Source organism: Kogia breviceps, chromosome 15 (assembly GCF_026419965.1).
Source record: "Kogia breviceps isolate mKogBre1 chromosome 15, mKogBre1 haplotype 1, whole genome shotgun sequence".
Classification (NCBI taxonomy): Eukaryota; Metazoa; Chordata; class Mammalia; order Artiodactyla; family Physeteridae; genus Kogia; species Kogia breviceps.
Window position 1 is genome coordinate 72,893,222 of NC_081324.1, and position 17,278 is coordinate 72,910,499.

The window sequence follows — 17,278 nt, forward strand, 5'->3', positions numbered from 1 at the left end:
CATCAGAATCCCTTGGTGGCTTGTTAAGAGCCTGCATTTCTAACAAGCTGCCAGGCAAGGCTGCTGCTGCTGGTCCAGAATCCATGCTTTGAGTACCACTGGTCTGTATTAGTGACAAACCTTTAGATGGTGATGTATAGGATCCCCCTTGCATGGTGGAAATGTCCTCTCCTTTGGACCGGGAGACTTGGGGCTGCTGCTCTACTGCTAACTGTTGGGTGACCTTGGACGAATCCCTTGCCTTCTCTGGATCCAATGTTCCCATCTGTACAGTAAGGATTTGCATGGGCAAGCCTGGCAGAGTGGAGAGGAAAGGCGTTTGGAGTCGGGCTGGGTCTGACTTCTGACCTTAGGAAGCTGTGTGACTTTGGGCAAGTGACTTAACCTCTCTGTGCTGCCAGTTATTATCTCTGAAATGAAAGCATTGAACCAGATAATTTCTAAGTGTAAATTTCACTGAATTAAGGGTTGAGGATGGTGGGGAGAGAAGATGAGGTTCTCGGGCTGGTCATATGGTGAAGGACATGTTTCCCCACTTGCCAAAGTTCTGGAGGCCCAAGAAGAGCAGATGTCCCTCCTTCCCCCTCCCTCCCTCCTTTCCTTCCTCCCCCTTCCTTCTTTCTTTTTTCCCTTCCTCCCTCCCTTCCTTTTTTCCTTTCCTTCTTTCCTATGCCCCCTCCTTCCCTTTTTCTCTGTTACCTTTTCCCATCCCCTCCCTCACCCCGCCCCTTCTCGTTTCCTTTTTTCACAGGTTACTTTCAGCAGCCCCAGCTTTGGAATCAGACAGACCTAGGTTCAGTCGTGCCTCTGTTGGCATGATCTGGGCGCCCTTGGCAAAATGACTTTCCCTCCGTGGCCCCAGAATCCTCATCTGTAAAATGGGCAAGTGTCACCTCCTGCAGCTCTGTTGGTTCACTACTTACTCCACGGAAAGCACCTGGCACAGGGCAATGCGCACAGTGGGCCCTTCTGTTCTTTAGTTTGGAGGCTAAAGGCGGGGCTCTGGAGCCAGCTTTGCCACCTACTAGCTGTGTGGCCTTGGGCAAGCGACTTATCCTTTCTGTGTCCCAATTTTCTCATCGCAAAATGGGGGCAGAAATAGTGCCTGCTTCCTTCGTTCATAAGGATTAAGTACCAAGTTTCTAGCACATTGCCTGGCTGTCAGCTATTTAGATTATTCACTGATGATGGTGATGTTGCCAGGCACTGTGCTTAGCGCTGGGGATAGAGCAGGGGACAAAACACAGACCCTTCCCCAAGGAGCTCCTAGTGCAAGGGAAAGAGACACCCTAACAAGCTGGGCCAACATTGCATCAGTGCTGTGATGGGGGGAGCCCAGAGCAGTCCCCCAAGGGGCAGGGAAGACATGAAGAGAGAGTGGGCAACTCTATGAATAATAAACATGTTCATAGGAAATTTGTATAGTAAAGTAATTGGACAAGCGTTCAATGGTGCACTCACTGTAGTCGAAAAGTTGAAAGTAACCTAATCCTCCACCCTCAAAGGATTGTATTGATTAAATAAACTACGGTACATTGAGTAAATGCAATAATTAGCAACTTTTAAAATATGGTAAGGTATATGTACATATACACATATATTTTATATATATAATCATTGACTGCAAAAGCAGGTTACAATATGGTACACAGAGCCTGACTGAGCCATTTTACATTTATATATAAAATATATACGTGCATGTGTTCATAGCAACATGTTAATGATATTTATCTCTGGGGAGCTGGGTTTAGGATGAAAACAGAATTTATATTTAAACAACACAAGGTCTGAACATAGTGAAAGGTTTGATGTAATTTGTTAGCTTTCTAGAAGTGGTACATGAATGTATGTAATTCCAATGATGGATAAGATTTTTGCTTCCCTGTAACATTTACTAAAATCAAATATTACAGAACATTTTAATCTTTGTTCATCTGATACTTTAAAAAAAACCACATTGCTATTTTAATTTAACCGCCCCCACCCCCCCAAAAAAAAGGAAGCAGGAGGTCATCAGGCCACGAATAGGGGCAGGAAGCAGGAAGGACATCCAGGTGGAAGGATGTACAAGGACGTACAAAAGCCTGGGCTGAGGAGGTGACCCAAGGTGGTGGGATATCCGGCAGCTAGTCTCGCTTGTACGTAGTCTGTCTGGAGCTCCGGAGGCCCTTGCTGGGAGCAGACGTGCTTCCCACAGCTGCCTGGGGCCCACATGTGCTCCCGGTTTGTGCTCAGACGGTGAGCAGAGCTCCCAGCTCCCAGAGGGGCGGGTCGTCCCCAGCAGACCTCAACACCAGCCACCACCCACGACAGGCAGGCTCCCCTGACAGCCCGACTCCACGCAGCTGGCCGCCCCCGCCCTCGCCCTCGGGTCAGCCTGGTTTCCTGCCCCTCCCTCTCTCCTCCCTCCAGCTGTTTCTCTGGCAGAGGCCTGTCCCATTCAAGACAGCAGCCCTGGTGAGCAAAGAGCGCAGGACAGACCAGGGTCTCCCTGGGAGCCTCTGGGGGATGAGAATGTTCTAGGGGGGGCTGAACTCTGGGCTATTTGAGGGACCCTTGAATGAATGGATGAACTGCTTTCTGGGCAAACGGCCACAGCCAAAGGACAGTGTGATTTCAAGAAAGAAGTCGGGGAACACGGGTCTCCTGCACAATCTCGAGTGGCCTGAAGTCAGGGAACCCTTGGGAAGACCTGGGCGGAGACCAGCCACAAGGTATCACGCACGCTTGGCTCTGACATCACACAGAGGCGCCAGGAAAGGGGAAATGGTAATAGAGAGAGAAGTTCTTTGGTTCTTGGTAAAATGTAATTTTTGTCAAAATGGAGATAGCTTTATTATGATTTTCAGATTTCCAAAGTAATGCATGCTAATTGTAAAAAAACAGCGAGGTCACCATAGTTATAGGTGAAGAAACTGAGAGTCAGACTCGGGGGTGTGGGGCTAGGTGCTGAGATCCAAATGACATGAGAGTCTGCATAGCCCACCTTCTTAGCTGCTGGACTGTCCTACCGCTCATCTATGGAGAGGAAAGAAGGGGTTCCTAACCCAGAGGTGAACCTTCGGGTGCCTCTCTGTAGAACTCTCACTCACCCTCTCACTACTTGACCTATGATGTTTGTTAAGTGCCTACAATGTACCAGACACATAGGAGTATCTAAATGTGGACACCCACATGCTTTTCCAACATCTCGTTTCGTACCTTACCTTGTCCTTAACCACGGATCATGTACCTGCATCTGTATTTTCTATGTTCCTCCAATATACATTTTAATGGCTGCACAGAGAGGGTGACTTGGGATTTATTAATCATTCCTCCATGTGGTTGCTTCCTTCTTCTTCCTCTTTTTTATTTTTTTCATTATTGTAAACAGCCCTGCAAAGGCTGCTCCTAGTACATCATCTTTGCGTGTTTGGGCCTATGGATACCTTTCCTAAGGTGAAATTGCTGGCTCAAATATTCGCGTGTTTTTAAGTCTTTTGAGGCTATTGCCCTGGAAGGTTGTGCCGGCTTGCACTCCCCTGGCACAGTATTGGGGTGTGATATACTCACAGCCTCACCCACACTGGTTGCTACCCATCTCCTAAAACTTCCCTGATGGGAAGGGTGAGAATAACATCTGGCTGCTTGACTTTGCATTCCTTCATTCATGCTGAATAACCTTTATAATCTTTTTTTTTGGTGGTACGAGGGCCTCTCACTGCTGCGGCCCCTCCCTTTACGGAGCACAGGCTCCGGACGCGCAGGCTCAGCGGCCATGGCTCACGGGCCCAGCCGCTCCGCGGCACGTGGGATCCTCCCGGACCGGGGCACGAACCTGTGTCTCCTGCATCGGCAGGCAGACTCTCAACCACTGCGCCACCAGGGAAGCCCAACCTTTATAATCTTATTGTTCATTTTATGGCTATCCTGCTCAAGTCTATTCCCATTTGTTCCTTGCTGGCATGTTTGTCTCCTTTCTTATTGATATTTAAGAGTTCTTTGTATATGAAGGATATGAACCCTTTGCCAGCGGTATCTGTTGAAAATATTCCACTCCCCTCTCTGCTTTCAAATTAGCACATTTTAAATGGGTGAGCCATTTGGACCAGCATTTGGCAAAGTTATGAGCAAACAGCACATCATTATACTCAAGTAACTTTTACTTAATGTCAGTCTGATCGTTCAGACCTATGTGGTTCAGAGAGGCCAGCGATCAAGTGGCTGAGCCTTGGGTCTACCTTCTCTCTCTATTCAAGGGCCCAGCCCCCGGCTTCCTTTTTGTCATCCCTGACCTCCTTTCAAGACCAATCTTCCCTGCAGTTCTTGCTGTTGAATTACACGGAGCCGAATTAGACTCAGGACTTCTCAAAGGGCAATCCTGGGACCACAAGCATCAGTTTTTTGAGCCAGAATCTCTGAGGATGGGGTATAGGAGTCTGCATTTTGAATCAGCACCCCCAGTGATTTTGACACACCCTAAAATTTGAGAACCACTGAGCTAAGTGTCTTTGATTTTTGCCCTTTGTCCAAGTTTCTGGGTGCTTTGTTGCACACTGAGGCTTCTTGTTTTCCTTTCTAAGCAAATATCTATGCCCTTCTGCGAGTCTACATGCTCTGCGTCAGCAGCTGAGGCCAGGAGACAATGGTGGAGAGGAAGCAAAACTCGGTCTTGTACCACAGAAAGTCAGACCACATCATCCAGCATTTGGGCTTTGAAGTTAGTTTAAGCCACAGAGCCCTTTCTTCTGATGAAAATATATGGAGAAGTGCAATTTGAAGACAGATAAAAGTGATGTTTTTCTAGTAGGAACAGAAGTGGAGGACTCCAGATGGCAGCTCACTGAACCTCACTCTCACTGCCGAAGGGCCTCTCCGGATCCTCATGGCTCTCGGGGGCAGGTTGAAAACTGCAAAATCTACTCCAAATTGTTAAGACACCAAAGTTCCTAACCATTGCTGAATTTGCTGTGTGACCTTAGGCAAGGTACTGTCATTCTCTGGCCCTAATCGCCTCATTTGTAAATAAGGAGGTTGAATGTTGTATTAGGGTAGTAGGTGCAGTGACAGATAGACCCAAGCATGTATAATGGCTCAAACAAAACAGACGTTTGTTATAAGGCAGGTATTTGTGAGTGGAGGGTTGCCCTCTGCCACACAGTGATTCAGTGAGGCATCTCACATTCCGACTATCCCTTGGACATCATCACCAAGGAAAGAAAGCATGGAGGGGGCATGTTTGCTTCTTAACTGGTGTCTGCGACTCATGAGAACTATTCATGTGACCAATCTAGTTGCAAAGGAGGCTGTGAAATGTAGCTCTTGGCAAGGGTGGCTCTTTCCCATCTACGGCTGTGTACTGTGGAAGGGAGAACGAATTTTTGTGGACAGCTAGCTCTCTCTGCCACAAATATGGTGACCTCTTGGGTCTCTTCCAGTCTCTGATTCTAAATTCTAAATTTTCATTAGTTAATCTTAAAGTTAACATGGTGATGTTGGACCCACAAATACTTTCCTACTTTCCTATCCTCAAAATAATCCCCATCAAATAGACTGAGTAAATTCCCACTTTCCAGGCCCCTAAACATGGATTTCCTTGAAACCTAGGCAACTGCCATTCTCTTTCTCTACTGGAAAAAGGAAACAAAAATAACAATGTTGTTGAGCAAATCACATTTACCAACCAAAGGTTTTTGTGTCCACTATCTCATTGAATCTCCCTATAACACTACATGGAAAGGCTTCATGATTAGCATTCCCATTATATCAAGGAAGAAAATGAGGCTCAGAGAGGTAAAGGGACTTGCCCAAAGTCACACAGCTCATAAGCAAAAGAACTGGGATTTGAACTCAGAAAAATCCAACTTCTGTCCTAGGGTCCTACTGCACGTTGGAGTGCGTGTGTGCAAGGGTGCGTGTGTGTGTGCCAGTGCATGTGTGGGGTTAGGGTAGGGGTTTTCCTTGGGCTGTATTTCGCCAGGGCAGGGTATAAGGAAGTGGAAGTGAAGGAATCATTGCCCAAGTCCGCAGAATGGGCCAAGCTTGCTGTTTGGAAGGCAGCTGGGTCATTGGCGTGGGCCGAGGAAGCCCACTGTGACTAAGTATGATAGTCACTGGCCAGAAAAAAGAGAAGGGGCTGTGTGAGGACACAGCTGAGGCTGTGTGTGGGTCCTGGATGCCACCGAGGCCTTGACTGGGCTTGGCACGTAGTAGGTGCTTGTGGATGATTTCCTGTGTGAATAAACCCACGGAGGAGTGAAAGCTGTACCTGTGCAAGAACCTAAGATGGGTCAGCCCAGCCCCTGTTTTTAGGGCCTTTGGGGGAGGGGAGGCAAACTTGTCACATAGACTTTTATTCAGTCACTCAACAAACATTTATTACCACCTGCTCTGTGTCTGGCACTCCACAAGGCAGGGTGATGAAAAAGACAGGATTCCTGCCCTCGTGGGACTGTGGAGGGGCTGTGAGGGTAGTTCCATTGGCCCCCATATTAGATCTGAGGAAAGTGAGAGGCCCTGATTGGTTGAGCGACCTTCCCAAGGTCACTTGGTAGGATTAAGACCTGGGGCTCTGGTTCCCAGGTCAGGACTCCCTATGTGCCCCTGGCTGAGGGCGAGGCCCTAACCTTGGGCCTGGGATGCAGGGTTGGCTTCTGGCTCCCAGGACATGCTGTGTTCAGGCAAAATTAGGACACCAGTTAATTTACAATACGTCTCTTTCGGAACCTCTATATTTTTGCAGTGTTGGGCGCAAGCATGATAGAGGAAGAGTAGAATTTCTTGCCCTGCTGGTTGGAAGCCAGAGGCCACATTAATTCTACACGGTGCTGTCAGAGAAAGAAACATTAATGTCAGGCTGGCATCGGCTGACAGCGTGACATGGCATGAGCTCCACAGCCGCCTGCTCTAGGGTTCAGACCCCGTCTCTGCCCTTTAATCTCCTTCCCCCTCCGAGTCCTCATCTCTAAGGGGGGGATACTCTCAGGGTCTACTACTTCACAGGGTTGTTGGGGGTTAAATGAATTAATATACATAAAAATATACACGAGCACAGCACATGGCCAACTCAATGAAGGCGCCTCTATTTTTATTCCCGGGGAAGTGGGCGCTGATATTCACGTTTGTATGCAGGGGGTGATGTGGGCATCTTGTGCCCTGTGACCTTGGGTTCCCAGGACAGGAAAGGTCATTTCGGTCAGTCTCCTGGCTTCATGCCTTGGCCCACGGGGGAGTCCTGGGCTCCGTGGGCAGTGAGGGGTGTCCCACCCACCATAGACACACTCTGGCAACCTTGGAAGTGTCAGCAGCTGACTCAGCAGAAGGGTCAGCTGCTATCCAGGCAGAATGTCAGAATCGGTTCTGCTTTCTTGGGGTATGTGACTTGAGTCCTCTGATCTTGGCCCTGGGATCCCGCTGAGAGCAGCTCTTGTGCAAGGAGGCAGGTTGGGTCGGGGTGGGGTGGGGGGCGACTAGTGCAAGAAACAGTGGCTGGCGTGCTCAGTTTTTCCTCCTGGAGCTCAGGGGTCAGAGACACAGGAGGCCTGGTGGGGTGTAGCCAGGCAGACCTGGGTTCTGGTCCTGGGAACCAACCACCTGGGTGAGCAAGTCACATGACCTCTTTGAGCCTCAGTTTCCTCTTGTTTCAGAGTTGTTGAGTTCTGCAGTGTTCAATCAGTGATCTGGGGGTGGTGATTAGAGCCAGGGGACATTCAAAATATGCCCATCCCTTGTTATCAGAGTTTGAACAGTTTTCAGAATCTATGAATTCTGGGGTGTGGGATGAACGAATTGCTCAGATAGTCAGTGTATGAGCCTGTTGCTGCTATAACAACCACTGCAAACTTTGTGGTTTAAAACAATACACATTTATGATCATACCTTTCTGGAGGTCAGAAGTCTTAAATGAGTTTCACCTGGGCCTTTTTGACCGAGGCCTTTTCGATTGTTGAAGACACTCCCATCAGTGCCTGCCTGGTGCAGTCAGCACCCAAACGACCATGGGAACAAAGACGGGGTAGCTTTGATCGGGGAAGTCAGGAAACAGTGTCTGGAGAAGGGAGCATGCACCTGAGCTGGTTCCAAGGATGACTGGCCCTCGAGCGCCTGGAGGAAAACTTGGCCAGAAATAAAAGATATTTCTGGCCGGGAGAGCAACGTGAGCAGAGATTTGGAGGCTTGAAGAGTGAGGAATATCTGATGTGGCGAACGGAAGCAGGGAACGGCCGGAGGGAGACTGGATGTTCTGCAGGGTCTTGAAGGTCCCATGAAACTTGCTGGGTGGTCCAGTATGCCCCATTTCACCGGAACAGCATCTTGTTGTCCCCAGACCCTCTCCAAACTTGGTGCTTAAACTCGAACATTTTGGACGAGTGAAGATTGCAGACAATCTCAGAGTTTGAAATTCCAACTTGACAGAAGGGCATGTTGGTTAGTGGCTTCACCTCCTGGGTTGTCTGGTCCAGAAACCAGCTCAGAGGAGAGAATATTTCTTTGCATTGGTGGCTTTCTTGGCTGAATGTTGGATCTCCTCTCCTAGCACATCCAGGACTCGCTGACAGCTGTAGGCGCGGAACTTGGGAGAAACGAGGTGTTTCCTTCAGGGTTAAAGAGAGTTGGCTTAGGGTGGCACCTGTGGCCGGCCTGGGATATGTTTACTGCGGGGAGAGGGACTTGGCCACTGCCCGCTGGAGCCACATGAACCGGGCTGGGCATTGAAGGGTCCGCTGGCCCCCGCCATCGCTGCGGGGGGTAGAGCTGACTGACGTCAAGAGCAGGTCTTCGGGGAGTTCAGGCAATTTTCAGTCTTTTATGACAGATGCGACTCACAGGGGGCCTTCTTCAATGGTCAGGGATTTGGGTCAGGAAGAAAAACGACATCCTTTGAGTAAGAAAGAAACGGCCACCTGGGGTAGAAGCGGGACTCTGCCAGCTCACGGACCTGTTTTGAAACCCACCTCTGCCCTCGCTGGCTGTGAGACCTCGGAGAGGACACTTAACTTCTCTGAGCCTCAGTTTCCTCCACTGTAAATTGGGGGTGATTAAAGGGTTTTCCCCACGGGGTGGAGGGTGTTGGTTGGCTTATGTGAGATGCAGGGTGGCACAGAGTTGGGGCTGAAGACCAACTGTGGCCTGAGCATGAGTGGCTAGCTCAGGTGGTGGGCGGAGCAGCAGGGGCCGGAAGTCCTGAGCTCTGAGAGGCTAGAAATGCCAGGTGTGGATGGTGCCGGGGTTGGAGCTTCACCCCAAGCTTCCCCTTCACTGCCTGGCTTGGCCTGAAAACACGGCAGGGTCTGTGTAGAGACCCCAGATCACAGGTCTCTCTTTTCCTGGGACCAGTGGGGCCTGACTGGCTTAAATGGGCCTTTCTTTTTCTGTGTTTCCCTGCCCTCCTGTGAAAAACCTCAGACACGAGGGACATCAGAACCCGGACCCTGGGGAAGGGTAGGGCAGCTTCCCTGAGGCTGGCTGGGCGATGCTGCTCATCTGCCCCGTCCCACTGGGCTGGCCCTGGCTCCACGCATCCTGTCTGCTCCATATTCTCGGCCCTCTCCCAGCTCTGGCAGCTCACGCTTTCCAGGGGGCTGGAAGCCAGCAGCGCCCCCAAATTCCTCCTTCCAAGAGATTTCTGTATTGTTTCCAGTGTCTGAAGGGACTAGTAGCTTTCATTCACTGAGACCACGCCAGACTTCTGCCCAGTCCTGCTTCCCACTGCTAAGATCCTCTTCGGGGGCCAGTCAATCCTCTCCTGGTGTCACACAGACCCATCAGAAATGTGGGAGATGGGGCAAACTGTTCCATTTTACAGCTGAGGAAACTGAGGCCTGGAGAAAACATGTGTGCTCACCCCTCCTCCATTCCCTAATTCACAGCCTCCCTCTCTGCCTTGGGAACACGTCCCATCTCCAGTGGCCCTGGCTTTTTGTACTTTGGTGGGGCCCTCAGAGTAATGATTCAGTTTGGAGTAAGACAGACCTGGGTTCGAATCCTGAGTCGCTTGATGACCAGCTGGGTGACCTCGGGTCGGTTCCTCTCTCTCAGCCTTGGTTTCCCCACTTGTAAATGAGAGTGTTGGAAGGTTCTGCCTTGAGTTGTGTGGTGAGTATTAAAGGAGATAATCCATGTAAAGGGCTTAGCACTGGGGTCCCACACTTAGTGGGTCCCTGCAAAGACTTCTGGGCCCTGAAAATGGGGTATATGGCAGGTCCTTGGTAAATACTTCCTGAAATGAGATTGAATTCTTTAATCACCCCCTTCTGCTCCAACCCCCAGACTGTGGGCAGTTATTTTTTTCCTGTGAAGGATGGGGCTCAGAGATTGAGGATCAGAGAGGTTAATTGGCTCCCTAAGGCCACACAGCTCACAACGAAAGGAGTCAGGCTCCTGAGCCTCGTGCTTCGTTTACCTGGACACCACAAGGGCTGTCCCTATTCTCCTGGTCCCTTCTCCAGAGCTCACCTACCCTCCTCCTCTGTGATTTCCAGGCCTTTCCACTGATGCCACAGACTCTCCGTACACCAGTCAGGGCTATCTCATCTATCTTTGATAGCTCGATCAAAACTTATGAATCTCGGGCTTCCCTGGTGGCACAGTGGTTAAGAATCCGCCTGCCAATGCAGGGGACATGGGTTCAAGCCCCGGTCCGGGAAGATCCCACATGCTGCAGAGCAACTAAACTCGTGCATCACAACTACTGAGCCTTGCGCTCAAGAGCCCGCAAGCCACAACTACTGAGCCCACATGCTACAACTACTGAAGCCTGTGAACCTAGAGCCCGTGCTCTGCAACAAGAGAAGCCACCACAATGAGAAGCCCGCGCACCAAAATGATGAGCAGCCCCCGCTCACCACAACTAGAGAAAGCCCACACGCGACAACGAAAAACCAATGCTGCCAAAAATAAATAAATAAAAAATAAACAAAATTAAAAAAAAAAAACAAAAAACTTATGAATCTCATGCCGCATCCCTCAGAAGACTCTTCTCATCCAGGTGTTCCACTGAAAACCAGAGGGACCAACTCCTTCACCCTGAGGTGTTTGCAGCTGATGACAGCTCGCAGGAGAGGGGTTTGTGAGCCTGGTGCCTTAAGCCAGCACAGCATGTCCACAGTGGTGGACCCTCAGGCTTTTGGACACGGGTGATGGGAGCCTTTGGCTCGGGATCTTCCTGGAGGTTAGTAAGCCGCAGCCTCCCCTGCTTCAAGGACCTGAGGACAGGCAGTGACTGAGTCAGTTCCATAGACGTCTGTTACCACTTCCTCATACCTCCACTGGGACCTCTCTGTTCCTCCCTTTTCTTGTAGAATTGCGTTGACTTTTTTTTTCTTTTTTTATGTAACAAAGCTGCACATCAGCAGAGCTCAGAGAAACTGAACAGGCCTGGGAGGCCATAAGCGTAAGTGTTGCAATCTTGGCACACCCGTGTCTACACTGCCTACATGCCTGCCTGTGGCTTTCTGCCACAGCGGTGATTGAGGGTGGTTAAGGCTGTGTCCTGTGACCTGGATGAAGAGACTGGGGTCCCTGTCACCTTCTGCTGAACTGGTAAAACTGTTCCCTCACTCGGGCATCCTTCCTTCCTTGTGTGGGCATTGGAGCCGGTGCCGGGAGACGAGGGGTAGAAGCACGGCTCGTCAAGGTGTGTTTGGAGAGGCAGGGTGGCATGGTGGTCGGAGCTTCTGGAATCCGACTGCTTGGCTTCAAATTCCTCGCCTTCCTAGTTCTGCAGCCTTGGTTTCCTCATCTGTGAAATGGGAACGACACTGCCTCACAGGGCCTTTGGCGGGGGGGACATGGATCTAGGGGAGGGCACATTTTATTTTATTTTTTATCTTTCTTATTTTGGTATTTGCCGTGCCATTTGTTTAAAGGAAAGAACCTGGGGTTGGGGAAGTTGGAATTGGGCGTTCATGTGGGGGACGCACTTAGCTGGGGGCCCAGAGCTTGGTAAGCGTGTGGCGTTCACGACTTTGTCTCTAGGTGTCCGTGTCCCCGGCGACGGGGCAGATTTAGTGAGAAGCTCTGCCCCTTTCTGCTTTCTCGCTGTGGCACTTTGGCAAGTTGCTGTGCCTCACTGAGAGCCGTGTTCTTGAAAACTGGAGCTGTGTCAGCTCCATCTCTGGTGGGTGTAAGGATGCAGGGCTGACGTCAAAGGCGGCCCTGGCCCTGGGGCATCCATCAGTTCTGGAAGCGCCTGAAAGGTCTCTTTGGGCGTCATCTGGCTCCCCCGGGGAGGGGTGGTGGTGGTGGCCGGTTTCTCCTCTAGGATGTCATATGGAAATGCTGGGGGCATCCCAGACACTCAAGTTCCTTAGGGGGCTCTGAAGCTCATGGGGTGCAGAGCAGGGCCACTGTGGGGGGCTGAGTAGAAGGCTGGCCGCCTGGCTCCTGCCTTCTCAATGCACCTCCTGCCCCCGGGACCACTCCACCCCTTCTGGCTCTCCCTCCACTCCTCTCCCGTTCCCCCTCCTTTCTTCAGCAGCCAGTGCTCTGAGTCAACCGACATCTTCCAGAGCTGGAGTGGATGGAGCATCTTTGGGCAAAACCAAGCACTTACCTGCACCCTGAATCGTGGGCCCTCATTAACCCTTAGCGAGGGAATGAACACATGAGCCCCAACAGCAGAGGGCCACCCCCTGATATTTTGGGGGACAGGATCTGGGGCATCACTTGAAGCCCCCTCTTTCCCCTATGGAAAGCCAACCCTCACTAAAGTTATTTTGAGGTAGTATGCCTTATTTTTAAAACACACATAATTCTTTTGAGGGCATACACTTTGTAAAAAAAAAAAAAAAAAAGCACGGGACTTTTGTGTTCAACACCATAATATTCTCATCCATTTAAAAACCAAAATTGTGTCCCTTGGAAATCTTTGGCTCAGCTCCAGGGAGAGGCCCCTCACATGATTCCTATCTCTGTGGTTCATTTGGAGAAACTTGGGGTAGAAAATGCATGGATCGTCAGGTCTGACGGGGAACACTCACAGACAATTGAGTCCTCTTCCCTTGCTTCTCCGTTGTGCAGGTGAGGAAACAGAGGCACAGAGAGGTTAAGTGACTTGCCCAAGGTCACACAGCTGGTAAAGGCAGAGCCAGAGTTTGAACCCAGACAGCATTAACCACAACACTTGCATTCCCAGAAGAGGAAACTGAGGCCCAAACGTGATGTCAGAGAAAGAAGCCTGGGTGTCCAGACCATTTCTTCAGCCGTGCTGGCTCCTGAGCTCGGGCAGGGTCTGAGCCCCATGTCCTCAATGCTGGACCAGAGGGCATCTTCAGGGTCATCTGAAATATCTACAGGTTTGAGGCTCAGAGAGGGGAAGAGATTTGTGCAGATTCTTTGAATATTAGGAGCAGAGTTGGGCCTGGAACCCAGGCCTCCTACCTCAGCGTGGTTTCCCTCTGGGGAAGATTCAAGGACGTGGGTTTGGACGGGAAAGACAGAGCTGCTCTGTGGGTCTCAGTTTCCCCTCATGTCAAAAGGGGGGTTGAGAACCCCAGCCCACTGGAACCTGTCAGGACAAGTTTTTACCAGCCTGCAGAGAAACGAAAAGAGAGAACACAGACAATCGAGTGATTGTTTTTTTCATAAAGTGAAGTATTTTCAGCTGAGAAGGATGAGTCCACGTCCCATCGATTTTTGTCAGTATTAACATACTGTTTGTTTTCTGAAATGGTGAAGATGGTCAAAGACAGTTTTAATTCTGCCGTGCCCTTACTTGGCAAACCTAGAAAAGTGGTAAGTCTAGGACAGTCTCAGAAGCATTTGGGAAATGAAACTGGTTCAGGAGTTCGCTTGAGCTCAGAGGGTCTCTTGGGCTCCTTTGAGGTGAGGGAGGGCACGGGTGCAGCTGAGGTGGGGCGCCCAGAAAGAACTGAGAAATTGGGCGTGGAGACAAAGGCTCCGGCCGCCAGCACCAGGGCTGGACTTCAGAGAGGAGGACGTACCTGGCACACCATGGGTTCCCCACGGGGGCAACAGGATGCCATGGTTGCCATATGAGGCCTCCGTCATGACTCAGAATCCAGGCAGTGGGCAGGGAGGGAGAGGACTGGGGGAGAGAGAATGAAAGGGGGAGATGCTGATCGTGGGTCAGGACACAGGAGGGGGCTGGGAAGGGACGCAGGGAGCCTGCTCTGGCTGGGACAGAGGGCGAGATTTTGGTGGGAAGGGGGCTGAGTGGGGAGGAGTTGAGAGGGGGTCGTAGGGCCTCTGTCGAGGTGGTGGATACACAGGAGAAGAATGAGTAAAAGTCCCAAGAGGCTTGTTGTGGCTTCTGAGCTGCATATCTGTCTTAGGCGGGGGCTCCCCAGAAGCAGAGCCTGAGGTGAGGATTTGGTGAATGGGAGGTGGTGAGGGTGTGTCTCAGGCAGGACTGGGATTTGGTGAGGGAAGGGAGGCAGGGTCATGCCATTTCAGGGTTGGATCTCAACTTTATTGAACATTTTGATATTTTGCTCGTTGTGCCTTTTATGCATTAGCTTTGATTTTTCAATATTGCATGAAAGTATTATTTATCCTGATTAGTGGGTTTGGGGGGGCACACCCTTAAATTTGCATTCAAGGATGCACAGGGATCAGGGAGGAGGTTAGCAAGAATATGGTCTCAGGTGGAGACTAGCCTCAGCCTGATCCCGGGGGGTGGGTGGACTCTGGAGCCTGAATTGTACCCCATGGCAGCTGGGGAGAAGCAGCTCCTGCTTGGCTGAGGGCAGTTCTCAGGAGAAGGGGGCAGCGTTGAGTTGTGATATCTAGCGTTCTCTGCAGCTGTGGGATGGGTGCCCCCCTCTGGTAAAGGGGATCTGGGCCACCAACACCTACTACAATATTCTTTGTGGTTCTTTGAGAGATGGCAGTAAAATTTGAATTATGTATAAGTGCTTATGGCTGCTGGACTGTTTCTTTGAATGTGACTGTGCTAGAGCTTCCAGGGCACAGCTTCTATTCCTGTTATAGAATGGATGAATGAATGAATGCTTGCAGCAGGGAGGGTGTCTGGGCTTGGGAGGAGGGGAGCAGGATGGTGGGTGGAGCTAGTGTGGCTGTGGACCTTACCTGAGGGGTGGGCTCATTTCAAGTTGCTCGTTCATTTCCTTAGAAGGTGGGAGCTGGGGAGAGGAAGGCCAACGTGGAGTAAGTATCTATGATTCTGGCCATGGAAAGAGGAGCAGAGGGAGGCGGAACCTGGCTTTGGGTTTCTTAGGACTTGGAATTATATCTTTGTATTCCTAGCTGCTTTCCTGCTACCTAGCCAATAATATGGGCTCCGTGAGGTTTCCTGAATGTATGAATGAGAAATATGTAAAATCTGTGAGCAGATATTTACACCTCAGTGTGAAAGAAGCTCTGAGAGGAGGTTTTGTATACTCACACTCCCTTATGACTGTACCACATTCACGTCTGGGGCAATGTCAGGCAATCGTACGAATCGTAATCATACTTGACAACACTAATAATAGAAACAGTGATAGATTATTTACTGAGAACTTAACATGGACCAGGCATTGTTCTGGATGCTCTGTATTCCTTCTCTTATTTAATTCTAATACCAACTCTGTGAGGTACGTACTATTACTGTTCAACCTTGCAGATTGGGAAAGCGAGGCACAGAGTATCTAAGCCACAGAGAAGGCTCACAAGTCGTAAGCGGCAGAGCTAGGATTTGAACTTGGATGGCCCAGCTCCCCAGCCCGCCCTCTTCACTATCACGTTGAGCATGGCTTTGGGTTCAAGTCCTGGTTCCTCCATTTTTAAACTGTGTGACCTTGGGCAAGTTGCTTGACCCCCTCTGAGCTTTAGTTTCCTCAGTTGTGAGGTGAGGGTAGTGACAGGGCTCTTGGAAGGCTGGAGCAAAGTGAGGGATGGGAAGGATCCTGAGGGCTCACGGTGATGGTTCCCACGGCTCAGCATCACGGTGGTTTCAAGGGTCCCCGCTTGTGGCTACAAACTGCGGGGGCCCTTGGAAACCTACACCAGTGAGACGTTGCCAGGATTCTTGGCAGGAGGGTGAGGAAGAGGGATGAGGGAGACAAAGGCTCTTCTGTCAGCCACTTGCAGCCCGTCCCAAGTTGGGAAGATGTGAGTCCTATAAAGGAGAGACGAGGAGTGCCTGGGTGTGGGGTGGGCACTCTGTTGCCCGCCAAGATTTGTTCTTCATGAGAAACGGGTGGAAAATTATTTTGGATCCTTTCCTGAGGGGCGGGGATGGCCAGGGCCCGTTCATGGAAGGGAGAGGTTTCTCCACACCCCAGGAATGCGATCACGGCCTTATTTTAAAACAGAATGAAAGCAGAAAACAGCTTCAAGTCGGCAGCTGCTGTGGGCTGCTCAAGGAGGCCAAGCCAGCTCCAGAAAATGGCTTCCCATGGGCTCAGGCTTCAGGCTCTGAGCTCGGGGTCAACCCCAGAAATCTGCTGAATGGTCCATCACTACCCTGTTCTGTGCCTCCTCCAGCCTGAGTGCCTTCTTCTCTGGGAACCTACAGGCTTCAGATCTACCCTTTGGGGTTGTTGAGGGCGCCTTGGGCCTAAATCTGTCTCCCACACTCTGCAGATAGTTTCATACACTGCAGAATTCATTTCTGATCCCAGTCTACATGGCTCTGAAGCTTTTTTTTTTTTTTTGGATGGATTAAATCACAGCACAGCCACTGCAAAGGAAGGGCTTAAGACTTGTTTGCTCACCATAAAAGAAAGGGTTTGAGAGCCCCAGACACTATTAAGAATAAGTGGGGAATGAAACACACACACACACACACACACACACACAATGATTTCATGTAATACTGTAACACATACATGATGATGAACTCTAACAGTAAGAGACTGGAAACAAGCCAAGTGCCCATGTCCAGGAGACTGGTTAAGTAAATGAAGGCAAATCCAATAATGGAGTACTATGCAGCCATCAAAAAGGATGGGTGCTTTTTACACACTGATATGAAATCATCTCCAAGGTATATTGTTAGGTAAGAAAGACAAGTTGCAAAATAGTGTGTGTAATAGACCAACTTTCATGCAAAACAGGGAAGAACTTGGATATATATTTGTATTTGTTTAAAGACACTCTGGAAGGAGACATAAGAAACAAAAGGATTTGGGTGCAGTGGGGACTGGGTGTATGGTGGCAGGATAGAATGAGGATTTGCATTCTGACCTTTTTATAAATTTAGATAGTTTTGAACATCACCAATTAGATGGAGTTGTGTAGCTAGTCAAAAATTTAAATTCAAAAAGCCAACTTCGAATTGTGAATAGATGCCCATTAGGCTAAAGCAAGTGCCACTGGGAAGAGATATTATAAA

The 17,278-nt window shown here is 50.0% G+C and overlaps 1 protein-coding gene across 8 annotated transcripts in view; it reads left to right on the plus strand.

Annotated features, from left to right (window-relative positions):
- Positions 1-2,398: 2,398 nt before the first annotated feature.
- The window catches only part of CMKLR1 (chemerin chemokine-like receptor 1), a 40,435-nt gene continuing 25,555 nt past the window's right edge, over positions 2,399-17,278 (plus strand). For 2 of the 8 annotated variants that reach the window (XM_067015670.1, XM_067015672.1), the window contains exons 1-2: positions 2,439-2,714; positions 11,320-11,371. The gene's annotated coding sequence lies outside the window, so the exon portion shown is untranslated. The other 6 variants (XM_059039381.2, XM_059039387.2, XM_067015666.1 and 3 more) reach the window with 6 other exon arrangements.